General features: G+C 48.8%; 1 protein-coding gene across 1 annotated transcript in view; it reads right to left on the reverse strand.

Annotated features, from left to right (window-relative positions):
- Positions 1 to 11,852, reverse strand: part of RPH3AL (rabphilin 3A like (without C2 domains)) — a 136,741-nt gene extending 124,889 nt beyond the window's left edge. The window contains exon 1 of the mRNA XM_043478562.1: positions 11,722 to 11,852. The gene's annotated coding sequence lies outside the window, so the exon portion shown is untranslated. The remainder of the gene's footprint in view (positions 1 to 11,721) is intronic.
- Positions 11,853 to 14,286: the final 2,434 nt, after the last annotated feature.

Here is a 14,286-nt window from a genome sequence, read left to right on the forward strand (position 1 = left end):
ATTAGTATCAGAATTGGCAATAACCTAATAGGAAAAAAATGGGTAAAGAAAAGTATGGGTGTGTAAATGAGTCAACACATAGCCCGTAAACACATTCCATCTGAGCAGTAATCATCAAAATAACAATTTAAACCACAGTGAGATACTGGCTCACTCTTAACAGAGTGACAAGAGCTAAAAGTGTGGATGATACCAAATACGATGAGGATGTAGAGCAACAAGCCCTCTGGTCCAGAGCTGGAGAGAGAACCAAGAAAGGAGAAGATAACATACAGCCTACGACCTGATGATTCTGCTCTATACATCCTAGAGAAACACACTGAAAAGGATCGTGGTAACAGCAAGGAAAAGTGCAAGCAACCCAAACGTCCATCAGTAAGTGGAGGGGGATAAAAACTGGATCACTTTACAACAGCAGTTAAAAAAAAGGAAAAAGGAATGAACCGTAACTGCATATAACAGCATGAATCTCAAGAACACACACACGGATCAATTAAAAAACGGAATACAGCATGATTCCATTTATAAAAGGCAAAAGCATGCAAACTTTAAAAACATACTGTTTAAAGACATAAACCTACATGCTAAAGCAATAGAGAATAGCAAGCTAATAATGATAAAAGAGAATTCAGGTTAGTGTATCCCCTGAGGATGAGGAGAGCGGAGGTCACATGTAAAGAAGGGAATTTCTAAAGGGCTGTTGATACTGTTTCTTCCATTAGCTGGGCACATACCTGCTTTACTGTTGTTGACTCCTTGTGACCCCGTGGACTGCAGTCCACCAGGCTCCTCTGTCTATGGGATTTCCCAGGCTAGAATACTGGAGTGAGTTGCCATTTCCTTCTCCAGGAGATCTTCCTGACCTAGGGATCAGACCCACGGCTCATGAATTGGCAGGCAGATTCTTCACCACTGAGCCAACTGGGAAGCTGCCTGCTTTATTATTCTTCTTTAAACTGTATATGTATGTTCTATATGCAAATAGATCTATTTCACAATGATTTTTCAATCAAACACTTTCTTATAGTCCAACAATTTCCAGTTAAAGATAAGACTGGGGAGGAAATGATCCTATTCCCTAGCAACAAGAAACATAAAACTCCTAGGAACAAACTTCACAAGAAATGTTCACAACCCTCATAAAAGATCTATGAAACTTTAGTGAGTGCTATAAAAAAGAGAGAATGACAGGAAGACATCAATCAATATGGGGCAGACTATATTTCTAGAGAAGAAAACTCACTATCATTATTATTTTATAAATTTAATATCATTCTAAATCAGATTCCAATGGTATGTGCAGAAGAGCAATACAATGATTATAAATTTCATAGAAAAGAATGAACAAATGGGCAAATATAACCAAGGAAATGTTAAAAAAAGAACCTGTACTGCCAGGGGCTAACTATATAAAGTCATAATTTTAAAAATATGATAGGGGAACTTCCCTGGTGGTGCAGTGGTTAACACTCTGAGTTTCAAATGCAAGGGGTGCAAGTTCAATTCTTGGTCAGGGAACTAAGATCCTACATGCCATGAGGCATATCCCCCCCAAAAAACAATGATAGTGGAAGAAAAAGAGGTCAGTTAATGAAAAAAGAGAAAACCTAGAAGAGTTCATATTTTGTGCATGATAATAAAGCTAACATTTAGAGTCAGTTGGGGGAAGGAGGGAGGAAATCTAGCATCCAAGACCAAAATCTACTAACCTAGTAACACAGGTTCTTGGACCTGGGAGGCTAAGGGAAAAGAGGGGAGGGAGACACTCATGTTTTGCCTTTTTGAATTTTGAATAACATGGTTATAATGTACAGTTGACCTTGAATATAGCGGAGGGTGGTATCAGGGGCATCAACCCCCATGCTTTTGAAAATTCCCATATAACTTACAGTCAGTCAGCCCTTGATATCCACAGTTCTGCATCCACAGATTGAACCAACCATGGGTTATGTAGTATGATAGTACTTCTTTAGTGAAAAAAAAAAAAAAATCCATGCATAAGTAGACCCACAGAGTTCAAACACATGTTCAGGGGTCAACTGAATAGTCCAAAGAAATAAAAAAAAAAATTTTTTTAGCAGTGCCACACAGCACGTGGGATCTTAGTTCCCTGACTAGGGATTGAACCCATGCCCTCTGCATTGAAAGCATGGAGTCTTAACCACTGGACCATCAGGGAAGTCCCTTAAGTTTAAATTTCAAATGCAAGTGGTAGGAAAAGCAATTGAACCAAAAGAACTGGTGCACAATTTGGGAAGAAATAAAATCAGGCTTTTATACCTAAACCAAAATAAATTTTGGTAGAATTAGAGTTGAATGTAAAAGAAAGAGCTAAATGGAAAAGTTGACATCATATAAAGAACTAGAAGAAAATATAGGTGAATATTTATCTGAGCTTGGGGTCGGGGAGACATTTCAAATCCAAAAGCAAGGGAAGAAATCATAAAACAAAAGGACTAACCATATGGATCAATCTGCTGGGGCTGCAAAAACAAAATGTCATAAACTGGGCAGCTTACAGAACAGATCTTTTTTTCTCACAGTTCTGGAGGCTGGAAGTTCAAGGTCAAGGTGCCAGGCAATTCAGTTCCTGGTGAGGGTTCTCTTCCTGGCCTGGAGACAGCTGCCTTCCTGCTGTGTGTCCACATGGCCTTTCCTCAGTACATGTGTGAGGACAGAGACAGAAAGAGAGAGCAAGCCCTCGGCCATCTCTTCTTATAAGGGCACTAATTCCATCATGAGGGGCCCACCCTCATGGCCTTATCTAACCCTAAATGCCTCCCAAACACCCCATCCCCAGTACTATCACATTGGAATTAGGGCCTCAACATATGCATTTCAGGAGAACACAAACATTCAGTCCACAATACCACATAAACATCAGAAACTCTCTATGTTTAATAGTAATAATAGAAAAACAAACACTGGATTGAGAAGAAAATGTGTTACGTATATGACAGTCACTATTCATATGGGTAAGTAAATATTAAATAAAACATAGGTTAGAAAATCATTGATACAGAATGATCTCAATTTTTAAACATTAAATGTGTTTATGTCTGGAGGCTGAGAATCACAGATGTTTATATTCTTCTTTGTGCTTTTGTATGCTTTCTAAATTTTCTATAAGGAATATGAATTACTTCTAAGATTCAACAAAATGACTGTTGTTTTTAAAAAGTGTCACATCATGGTCAAGCAATATCTAAGACAGAGAATCCAGTTCTGCAAAATGTTAGGAGGATGGTTGGTGAGCAGGTGTCCTGCACAGCCTAGAGGGTGATCCGTATGACCAGGAACCCCAGACAGAGGCAAGTCCTTCTCCCCAGAGGAGGCAGGCATGGTGGGAATCTGGCACCAGTGAAAATTCTGCCCCATGGGAAAGGGTTGAAGCTCCAATACTTTTGTTATCTGATGCGAAGAGCCGACTCATTGGAAAAGACCCTGATGCAGGGAAAGATTGAGGGCAAAAGGAGAAGGGGGCGACAGAGGATGAGATGGTTGGATGGCATCACCGACTCAATGGACATGAGTTTGACCAAGCTCTGGGAGATGGTGAAGGACAGGGAAGCCTCATGCGCTGCAGTCCACGGGGTCGCAAAGAGTCAGACACAACTTAGCAACTGAACAACAATGGAAGAGGGAAGATTTATTGGAGATGGCTCCAAAGAGACAGACCCAGACCCAGAATGACAAACAGGCAGATCTCAGCTCAAAAAGAGGGAAGAATTTCTATCTCTATGAGCTGCCCCAAAATGCAAAACACCAAACAGTGAACTTTGTGTCATGGTCCACCCAGGACTCAGAGATGAATGGAGGAAGACTTCTTAGATCAGGAAGGGGAGGTAAATTAGACATTAATTTTTAATCATATAATTACTTTTCCTTTAAAAAATTTAAAACAGATTGTATACTTAAAATGAATGACATCAGGTATATAAATTATACATGAAATTATTTTTAATTTAATCATTATCAATGAAATTATTTTTAAAAGTTTAAATATCACAGAGAAGGTGAACTTTCTCTTTGATCATCCCCCCAACACACACACACACACAATGCTGGTGCCCTTCCCTGTGGATAATAGCTACTGTAAGTTTGGAAGGCCTTTTTCTAGACCTTTTAATATGCTTTTACATGTAGGTATATGTTACATATATTTACTTGTGATACTCATGTGTGCTCAGTCCAGTCCGACTCTTTGTGACCCAATGGACTATAGAGCCCACCAGGCTCCTCTGTCCATGGAATCTTCCAGGCAAGAATACTGGAATAGGTTGCCATTTCCTCCTCCAGGCAATCTTCCCCACCCAGGGATGGAACTCATATCTCCTGTGTCTCCTGCATTACAGGCAGATTCTTTACCTGCTGTGCCATCAGGATTTGTATTCATATAAAGTATGGTGGACTATGTGAAAACATTTCTATAAGAGGCATCATAATGTACTTATCACTTTGAAATTTGCTTTCTTCACCTTATAATCTTAGAGAGTCATCATTATTGTTATAGGAAGACCCAACTAATTCTTTCTCAAAGCTGCATAAGACTCCCAGGTATGAAAATGTGAGCTGACGTAGCTGAAGCTATTCCACCACCAGCAAACATTCAAACATGTACAGTTTTCCACCACAGACTGCAAACTGCCACAAAGGCCATCCCAGAACTTTCCACCTGTGCACACATGCTAGGCTTCTTTTAGGGCAGATCCTGAGAAGGAAAATCCCAGTGATGTAGAGCAGATGCTGTTTTACGCTAACAGGTCATGCCTAATTGCTGCCCAAGCCTTAGATCCCAAGGTTTTAAAAACCTGATCCCCGTGAAAAGTCTTGTCAGTTTCAGCTCAGTGTTTCCGCCTACCTGGCATATTCTGCACTTGATTTTGCTCCACTGATCCTCTTTAACTATTCGAATCCGAATCACTATCCAACCATGAGATGGGCTGCCATGGTCGTTGGCAGTGAAGCCAATGGCCACCTTCCTGGCTTCTCAAGGAGAGGACTCTCAAAAGTGGAAGAGGCCCTTCCAAGCTTCTGTGAATCAAAGGGTGCTCTACCAGTAAATGAAAGGGGATGAGGGCTGAGCAAGAAGAAACTATACAAACCCTGGTATCAACTCAACTGCTTGGATGTTGCTGTTCGGTCACTAAGTCGTGTCTGACTCTCTTGTGACTCCATGGACTGCAGTACACCAGGCTTCCTTGTCCTCCACTATTGCCCTAGAGTTTGCTCAAACTCATGTCCATTCAGTCGGTGATGTTATCCAACCATCTCATCCTCTGTTGCTCTCTTCCCCTTCCTCTTGGATGGGCCAAGCCCAAGGATGAAAATGCATCAAGATGTTTAAAAAAAATAAAAAAGCACCAACATATAAATTAGGTGTGAGTGCAGCTGAGTGAGTCAGGCAGGAGTGAGTCAGGCAGGCCTGGGTATTGACAATCGTTCACCCTCCTCACCAGGCAAGCCAACCACCAACTCCGTGATGACCCCCACCATGGTCACCACAACACCTGACTGATTCATTGTCCATGACAGACTAAGTGCTTTACATAAGGTGCTAACTCCGTGACTGCGGTCTTATATAAGGTGCTCCAGTATTTTTAGCAGCATATAACTGCCATGTGGAAGGAGGAGCTCATTGCCCAGTGAATGCCGCTCACTTTCCAGGCTGGCGCAGTCCTTGAAATGCTGATGTTCTGCAAGCAGCGCGTGGCTGTGAGAGCAGTGAGGATGTCCATGCAGAGGGCTGTGGCACCAGTCGGATTCTGCTGTTTCTTCAGGCCAAACGGACAGACCCCGGCCTGCAGGGGATTCACTTCACCTCCCTTACCGCCGGGCCACTTCATGAACTTGGCAAGAACCGAACGAGCCACCTCCTGGCTTAGCAAGCCCTCCCCAAACCCAGTGAAAGAGAGGGGGACAGGAGAAAGCCAGAGCAGGCCCTGGCCCTGCTCCCACATCCCCAGAACCTGGGTGCCCATCCTCGCATCACCTCCCACCCTCTCACTAGAAATCCAAGATTCCAGGCCCAGTGTCAAGGGTATGGCCCCTAGGACGGACTGGAGGGTCAGTATTTCTGTCTTGGGTTGAGGGTCACGGCCACCTTTTTCTGTTTTGGTAAATTTTATTGAAGTATCCTAGACACATGCAAACACACACAACAAATTGGTGAATCTTGAAAAGATGAACATGGAGGGATGGGATGGAGAGGAAGGCGGGAGCGGGGAGCGGGATGGGGAACACATGTAAATCCATGGCTGATTCATGTCAATGTATGGCAAAAACCACTACAATATTGTAAAGTAATTAGCCTCCAACTAATAAAAATAAATGGAAAAAAAAAAGAAAAGATGAACATGGTATGTGACCAACACCCAGACATAGAAACAGAACATCACCAGCCTCTAAGCCTTCCTTGTGCCCCTGGGAACTACCAGCCTGACTTATATAAGGTTTGACTTATACCAAACCTTATACTCATCCTGCTTTCTCTGCCCATGGTGTAAATGGGATCCTACCTACGGGCTGTGTTCTTTTTCTGTTTGGCGCCTTTGCACAACAGTGTCTGCATGACTCTTCCATGCTGTTTTGTGTGGCTGTGGCCTGTTCTGTGGTACAGTGTTCTATTGTCTGTATTCACCCCCACTGTATTTGTCCATGCTACTGCCAATGGACACTGGGTGATTGCCAATTTTGTGGCAATTACAAATAGAGTTGCTGGGAACATTCTGCTGCTAAGTCACTTCAGTCGTGTCTGACTCTGTGTGACCCCATAGATGGCAGCCCACCAGGCTCCCCCGTCCCTGGGATTCTCTAGTCAAGAACACTGGAGTGGGTTGCCATTTCCTTCTCCAATGCGTGAAAGTGAAGTTGCTCAGTCGTGTCCGACTCTTAGCGACCCCATGGATTGCAGCCTACCAGGCTCCTCCATCCATGGGATTTTGCAGGCAAGAGTACTGGAGTGGGGTGCCATTGCCTTCTCTGATGAACATTCTAGTACATGCCTTTTCACTGCAGCCTTCAGCCTCTCACAAGATGTAAGAAGTTGAAAATGACTGCTTTAAATCAAATCTTGAGAAAGCCAACGTGCTCTGCCTCTCCAATTCACCCTTTCATTCTTTAAACGCAGTCTGTCCACCATCAGCATGGCACCAAGTGAAGGGGTTTGGCCACAGGTGTCAGACTTCCTAGCACTAAAGCCCAGCTCTGTTACCAACTTGCTGTGCATCCTTGGGCAAGCACTTAACCTCTCTGTGCATTTTTCTTACCTGTGCAATGGGGGGAAACGATAGTACTTCTACCTTCATTTGGTTGAAGATCAAATAAAGGAACAAGGTCTGCACAAAATAAGCACCCATCAAAGGTAGTAGCTATGATTACAGTCAAAGGCATCCTTTCTTTCTTGGCACCCCAAGGTACCCTAATGTGGGTGGCCCCCTGCCAGGGTAGCTGAGCAGCTCTTACATAAGAGGAGACACTAACTAAAGACAAACAACTTCACCACCTCCAACTGGAACGGAGTTGTACCAAAAAGCCCTCACTAATCCCCTGGCGGTCGAGAGGTTAGGACTAAATTCCCCATGCAGGGGGCATAAGTTCTATCTCTGGTCAGGGAACTAAGATCCTGCATGCCGTGCGAGACACAAAAAATAAAAATAAAAACTGCTCTAAAAAGCCCTTCCGACATCAGATCATGCTCCTTCCCTCTGCCTCTCCAGCCATCAAGGATGCGTGCAGGCCACAGTCACTGTCCTTTTACCCACAAGGCACTGAATTTCATTCAAAATGTGACCTAAACCAGAGGCACCATTTGGGGTCACTATTAATGGTGTGCCAAGCAGCCTGGTGACAAGCTGCTGGGGCATTAAAGGTGCCCAGAAATCACTGTCTGAAAAAAAAAATGTTCTAAATGTCCACACAAAAGGAGAGTCAAGTGGAATATTTCATTATTTTAGATGACAAAGATGGAAAAAGCTCCTAGAAGCATAAGGAGCAGAGACCTAGGAGCAAGAGACTCGGGGCCTCCCATTACTGGTTGCCATGGCAACTGTATTTCACATCAGGAACTCATTTTCATATGACAGTGACCTGTGGAGGAAAAGGAAGGACAGCTCCTAAGGAAACTTAGTTGAAGGTGGTTCTGTTGGGGGTGGGGTTGATTTCTGTTTACCAAATAAAAAAAGCACTTAAAGGTGTCCTAAGGAACAGAAATGACCTGAGGGCTCCTTGGGGTTCTGGGTTCCACAACTCTTACTTAAGACACACAGACAAGACACACATTCACAAATATACACAGTCTGTTTCGAAGGCCTCTGGGGGCAGTTGTCACAGCCCCCTTTAGCACTGGTCCCACCATCAGGCATCTGTTCTATTACAAAGTCCTTTCCCGGAATCCAGCAAAGTCCCAAGCAACCAGCAGACCACACCATCATTATGTCCTAGGCCAGGTGCCATGAGGACCTGTAACACGCTCCCTGGCCTGAAGCATATGCTTTCCTAGACAAACAGCAAACCCCAGGATCAAATGGTCTTGCAAGTCAGACTTGAGCTCCAACCTCTGTTCTGCCCACCTTCAAGTGTGTGGTTTGGGCCGGTCCCTGGACCTCACTGGGTTTGTGTCCTCATGGGCAGAATGAAAACCAGAATCTTAGTGCCTACCCCTCTGGGGGCTGTACAGATAACATACTCGAGGAATCTCTTGGAAAGATCAGCACACATCTGGCATGTACTGACCACTCAACAAACAGCTGCTATGAATAAAGCGCTGGAAAAGCATCTCTCACACCCATGATACAATTGGAGGCCAATAGCAGAGAACAAAGTGTTAAATGGGGTGGCACAAACTGTCATGAATCCATCTATAAGACCAGTGGGAGTGCAGCTCAGTGAGAATCCAGAAGACTCGAACAGTCCAGAGAGAGGGGGGATTTGAATCAGTGGCTCAGTGGTAAAGAATCCACCTGCAATGCAGGAGACTCAGGTTCCATCCCTGGAGAAGGAAATGGCAACCTACTCCAGTATTCTTGCCTGGAAAATCCCATGGACAAAGGAGCCTGGCGGGCTACATTCCATGGGGTTGCAAAGAAGTTGGACACGATATAGTGACTAAACAACAACTGAAGGATGGCTGGAGATGTTCTTGGAGATTAAGGGGAGGAACTCCTTTATTGAGTCAACTGGATACACAGTCCTGGGGATCCTGGAGGAAGGCAACATGCGTCAGGGACACAAAGGGACCTGTGATCAGCAGACAGACAGCTGTGGTCCCATGGGCATGGTGGAGTGGGAAGGCCGGGACAGAAGCCCCTGGCGGGGTTGAGAGAGGCAAAACTTTCCCAGGAAAATAGCTTCTGAGCTGCGTCCTCCAGACTAAGGCCGAGAGGGCTGACCATGGTAGGGAGGGAAGCAGTCTGGGGACTGGAAATTGGTTTGAGGGGGTGAAGCCACATGGCTGGGAACCACAGGGGGTGAAAGAGCCGAGCTCTGTGCGGAGGAGGCTGGAAACCTCTGAAGACTTCCCAGGGGGGAATGCAGACAGGGTAAGGCAGCAGTCACCCAGGAGCCATTAGGCTACAGGTGACATGCCAGATGGACAGTGGGGGCTGGAAAGGATTCTGGCATCAGATCAGCCAAAGGGGCCTCTGAACTCTGGCCTGAGACTTTCGAGGCCTGGAGCAGAAGCCTGGTCACAAAAGGGCAGGAGAGGCGAGACACTTGAGGGAAAAAAGAGCATGAAAGAGGGGCAGGAAACCCACTGCTGGGGAGTCAGGAGGACATGGTGATCTTCGGGAGTCACTGGGCATTCCAGGAGCTAGGCCAAGGGCTAGAATCTGGGGGTGAAGGGAATTCCCTGACAGCTTCCAAACTGAGTTCTCTGAGAAGATAAGCATGGGCCTCTCAAAACATCCCAGCAAAGAGGGAAGGGGCCTCAGAAGAGAAGGAACGATGGAGAAAGAAGAACAAAACCAGGACAGAAATGACAGCAGAGAAGACTGCAAACAGGGCACGTGCACACAGCAACCCCCCTCCCGGGCAGAAGGACTGGCAGCGGGATGAGGCCGAGAGGGGGAAAAAAAAAAAAAAAATCAGTGTTTGGAAACAAGCTGGCTTCCAAGGAAGCAGCTTTAGCAACGTGGTGGGGCCAGCATCGGGCAGCAGGATTAAGAGGGGAGGTGTAGCGCCAAGAGGCAGGCAGCAGGTGCAGAGTGCTTGTCGGGAAAATGTGACTGTGAGAGAAACGAGAAACCAAGCTTACGGCTCTGGTGCATGTGTTCCCTCCCTCCCCGCACAAGAGATGGGAGGCCAAGTGAACGTCAGAAGTAGGAGGATGGAGGGGCACGTGCAGACGGGCACAGTCTCTCCAGGTGTGTTTGGGTGGGGGGGAGTGGGCATGTGGAGAGGCAGACACTAGACTGTAGCCCTGGCCCCTCCAATGCTCCTACCAGGGTGTCCAGGGACACTCTGACAGTCCCAGAGTCCAAATGCTGGGGGATCGAGGGTTCCCACTATACAGATGAAGCCTGATTGTACCCCAACCCCTTCACCCCCTAGGCCCCTGAACTCACAAAGGATGCATGTCCACCTCCCACCTCACACCTCTCCCCAGGGCCACCTCCAGGGGTGGGAGTGTCACAGACGGCACACCGGGGATAATCAGGTTCTCAGCCTTCCGAGCAGCGGGCAGGGGACAAAATTCCAGACTTCTCAGAGGGGTCCTGGCTGCAGCCCACAAAACGGGGCTTCTACCCCAACAGCACAGGTATCACAGGGCATCCCTGTGAGTCCAGAGCCTTCATCCTGAAGGCAGGTTGGCCCCCAGATGGATTTCTACTCTTCCTCCAAACCTTAACCCTGAGAAAATCAGAGGTGGGCCCAACTGCTGGGAGCAGGGTTTTGGGGAGACCGGAAAAAAACACTGGACAGGATTTTCAGGCTGAAAGGCGCGCAGGGTGACAAATCTTGTCTGGCCAGTGACAGCTACCTCCATCCCACCCTCCTGGGCACCAAGTGCCATCCGATCCCCACTTCTGACCACCTAACCGAGGGTGATGGCGCCAATGTCCAGGGCCCAGGCCCACCCGGGTGCCCACGCCCATCATCGGGAGCGTGGGACCCTCACCAAAGGCGAGGCCGAGAGCAGAGGGGTGGTGCGTGTCGTCCCCGCTAGGTCGGGAGGTGCCGGCGACCCCAGGGCCCCTCCCGCCCACGTGCGCGCCCCGCAGGCGCTCGGTAAACACGGCACTTGTTGACGCGCTCGCCCGGAGCGCTAGCCCCAGCGCCGCCTGCTGTCCGCCGCCGCCCTCGACCGCCCACTTGCTCGCTCCCCGGAGCTCGGCCGCCCCGCCCCGCCCCGTCAGGCGCCCCCACCCACCCACGAGCGCGGGCGCTACGGGACCCTCGAGGGCCCCAGGCAGGCTGTGGGCAGGTGGCCGAGCACCAGGCGCTCCGGGGACCGGGCCGGGCCCAGGCCCAGGCACTGACCCGAGCCGCTCGAGACCAGCCCTGGGCTCCGGGCCAGGCAGGCGGGAGGGAGGGTGGGAAGGAGCGCGGCTCGGGCCCTGCGCGCGCCCCTGGCCCGCGCGCCACAGCTCCCGGGGCCCGCCTGCCGCTCCGGGGCCGCCCCGCGCGTCCCCGCGGTCCCCGCCACCGAGACACACACACGCCCCGGCGCTCCCAAACCGGGCCCCGAAAGAGGGGCGGCCCCCCGAGAGCCAGACTTACCCCGGGTCCGGCCGGCCTCCGGCGCGCTCCCAGGCTGCCCTCTGGCGGCGGCCGCGGGAAGCCGGCCCCGGTCCCATTCCGCCCCGCCCCGCCCCGGCCCGGGACCCGAGGCCGCAGGAGGGAGGACCCGCCTGAGATCACCCCTTAGGCCAGGGCCCCTCTGGGTGGCTGTCCTCGCCATGGAACCCGTCTCGACCGCCCTTTGCTGTTTCTGTGTAGTAAACATCATTGTCTGTTTCCTAAGCAGCTCCAAGTCCCCAGATCCCCGCAAAGATCCATTCTAACCACCCCAGGAGGCAAAAGGAGGGCAGGTAAGACTTCTGGGGCCTGAAACAGCACCCGACACCTGCTGTGGCTCATCGTGTATTTGGTGAATGAATGAACGCTCCACCGATGGACAAAGGACAGGCTGAGGCAACCCGCCACCGTCATTAAAGGAAACGGCCACAAACCCATCAGCCTTGTGTCACAGCTGCCACGTTCTCCACTTCCACCCCCTCCGAGCCCAGGTGCCTGGCTTCCTACGCAGGTGGGGCGAGAGTGAGAAGCGGTGCAGAACAGTGTTAAAAGCCCTGTTACTGTTCATTCTCTACCAGGAATACAGTTCGACCAGAAAAACTGTTTATGAACTGATTTCCTGAGATAACTGCAGAACTGGTAGCTGAGTGATAACCAGATCTGGAAGCCCTGGTTTCTGGACTCACACAGCACCCCCCACCAGTAGCTGGGTCAGACCTCTGTTTGGGTTCTGGATCGTGCCCATGGGAGAAGTGATCTTTTGTAAGTGAGCAAATCTCTCTAAGCTAGCACTGTCCAGTAAACTTCCTGCCACTATGGACATGCCATCTGGCCATGCTGTCCCCTAGCCACTGGTCACAGAGAATGGACTTTTTAATTTCATTTTACTTCATTTAAATTTATACCAATGCAGCTAGTAGCTAAGCCTCAATTTCTTGTTTTTTTTTTTAATAGTTTTATTTATTTATTTATTGGCTGTGCTTAGATCTTTGTTGCTGCTCGGGCTTGTCTCTAGTTGAGGAGAGCCAGGGTTACTCTCTAGCTGCAGCGTGAGGGCTTCTCATTGCCGTGGCTTCTCTTGTCACAGAGCACGGACTCCAGGGTGCGAGCCTCAGTTGTTGTGGCACGTGGGCTCCGTAATTGCTTAGTTGTCCTGCAGCATGTGGGATCCTCCCAGACCAGGGATTGAACCCATGTCTCCTGCATTGGCAGGTGGATTCTTTATCACTGAGCCACCAGGGAAGCCCACTTTAAAAAAAAAAAAAAAAAATTATTTATTTATTTAGGCTGCACCAGATCTTAAATTGTGGCACGTGGGATATTCATTACAGCCTGCAGGATCGTTAGTTGTGGCATGTAGAATCTAGTTCCCTGATCAGGGATCAAACCCAGGCTCCTTGCATTGGGAACTCAGAGTCTTAGCCACTGGACCACCAGGGTAGTCCTCCTAAGTGTCCAGTTTCTTTATGTGTAAAAGGAAGGTGATAGTCCCATTGTGAGGATTTGAATAAGATCATGTAAGGGAAGCCTCTGATGGTAGGCTGGCTCACTCGAAGAGCTCACTCGAGTTGTTAGCATAATTCTCACTACCATCAGGGCTTCCCTGGTGGCTCAGATAGTAAAGAAACTCCCTGCAATGCAGAAGACCTGGGTTTGATCCCTGAGGACCCCCTGGAGAAGTGAATGGCTACCCACTTCAGTATTCTTAACTGGAGAAGTCCATGGACAGAGGAGCCTGGCAGGCTACAGTCCATGGGGTCGCAAAGAGTCGGACATGACTGAGTGACTAACACATCCACTGTTTCACCACCACCATTACCTCGCTAACACTAAAACCACAAGGATGTAGGGACTCTATAGGCTCTAGCCCACTGACCCACACCTCACAACCCCCTCCAGGCAAGAGTCACCCACACCACTCCTTACGTAGCCTGGGAGAGAGCTCTCATCATCTCTGGGATGACCTAACCTCTCTTTGGACTGCTGGCCATGGGAAAAAGATTTCTACACTGACCTGAAGTGGCCGCCCTGTAGCATCTCTTCCTGGCCCAACTTGTACCTCTCTGGGGTTCAAACAAATTGAGTCCCCCGCTAGCCTTTCTTCTTTCAATGTCAGAGCTTTCAGCAAAGCACTCCTTGTCCTCTGCTCTGTGCTGGGCCCTGGCCAAACTGGGGATCTGCACTCGTCTCATTTAACTGTTGTTTCCCCAGGCCTTCCCACCCTGTCCCAGTGAGTGTAACAAACAGCATGTGTCTGGCTGTGCCCCATGCCCCGGGGGCAGCTCACGTGGGAGCGAAGGCACAGCCTCCCAGCTCACCTAGAAAGCCATTTCCTCCTCTCCTGGCCCAGTGTTTATTCCTCTGGCCCACAAGGCAGTACACTGGGCCCGACCCATTGCTCCCCCCTCCCACATCCCCCACCATAACCTCATCCTCTTGGTGGTGGGCCCCGTCATGTTCACTGCAGAGGGACACATACTTCCATGCATGTATATATGCCAACATACACAGGTACACACCACCCTTGACCAGCCGGAGCTGCAGGAC

Source organism: Cervus canadensis, chromosome 1 (assembly GCF_019320065.1).
Source record: "Cervus canadensis isolate Bull #8, Minnesota chromosome 1, ASM1932006v1, whole genome shotgun sequence".
NCBI classification, from domain to species: domain Eukaryota; kingdom Metazoa; phylum Chordata; class Mammalia; order Artiodactyla; family Cervidae; genus Cervus; species Cervus canadensis.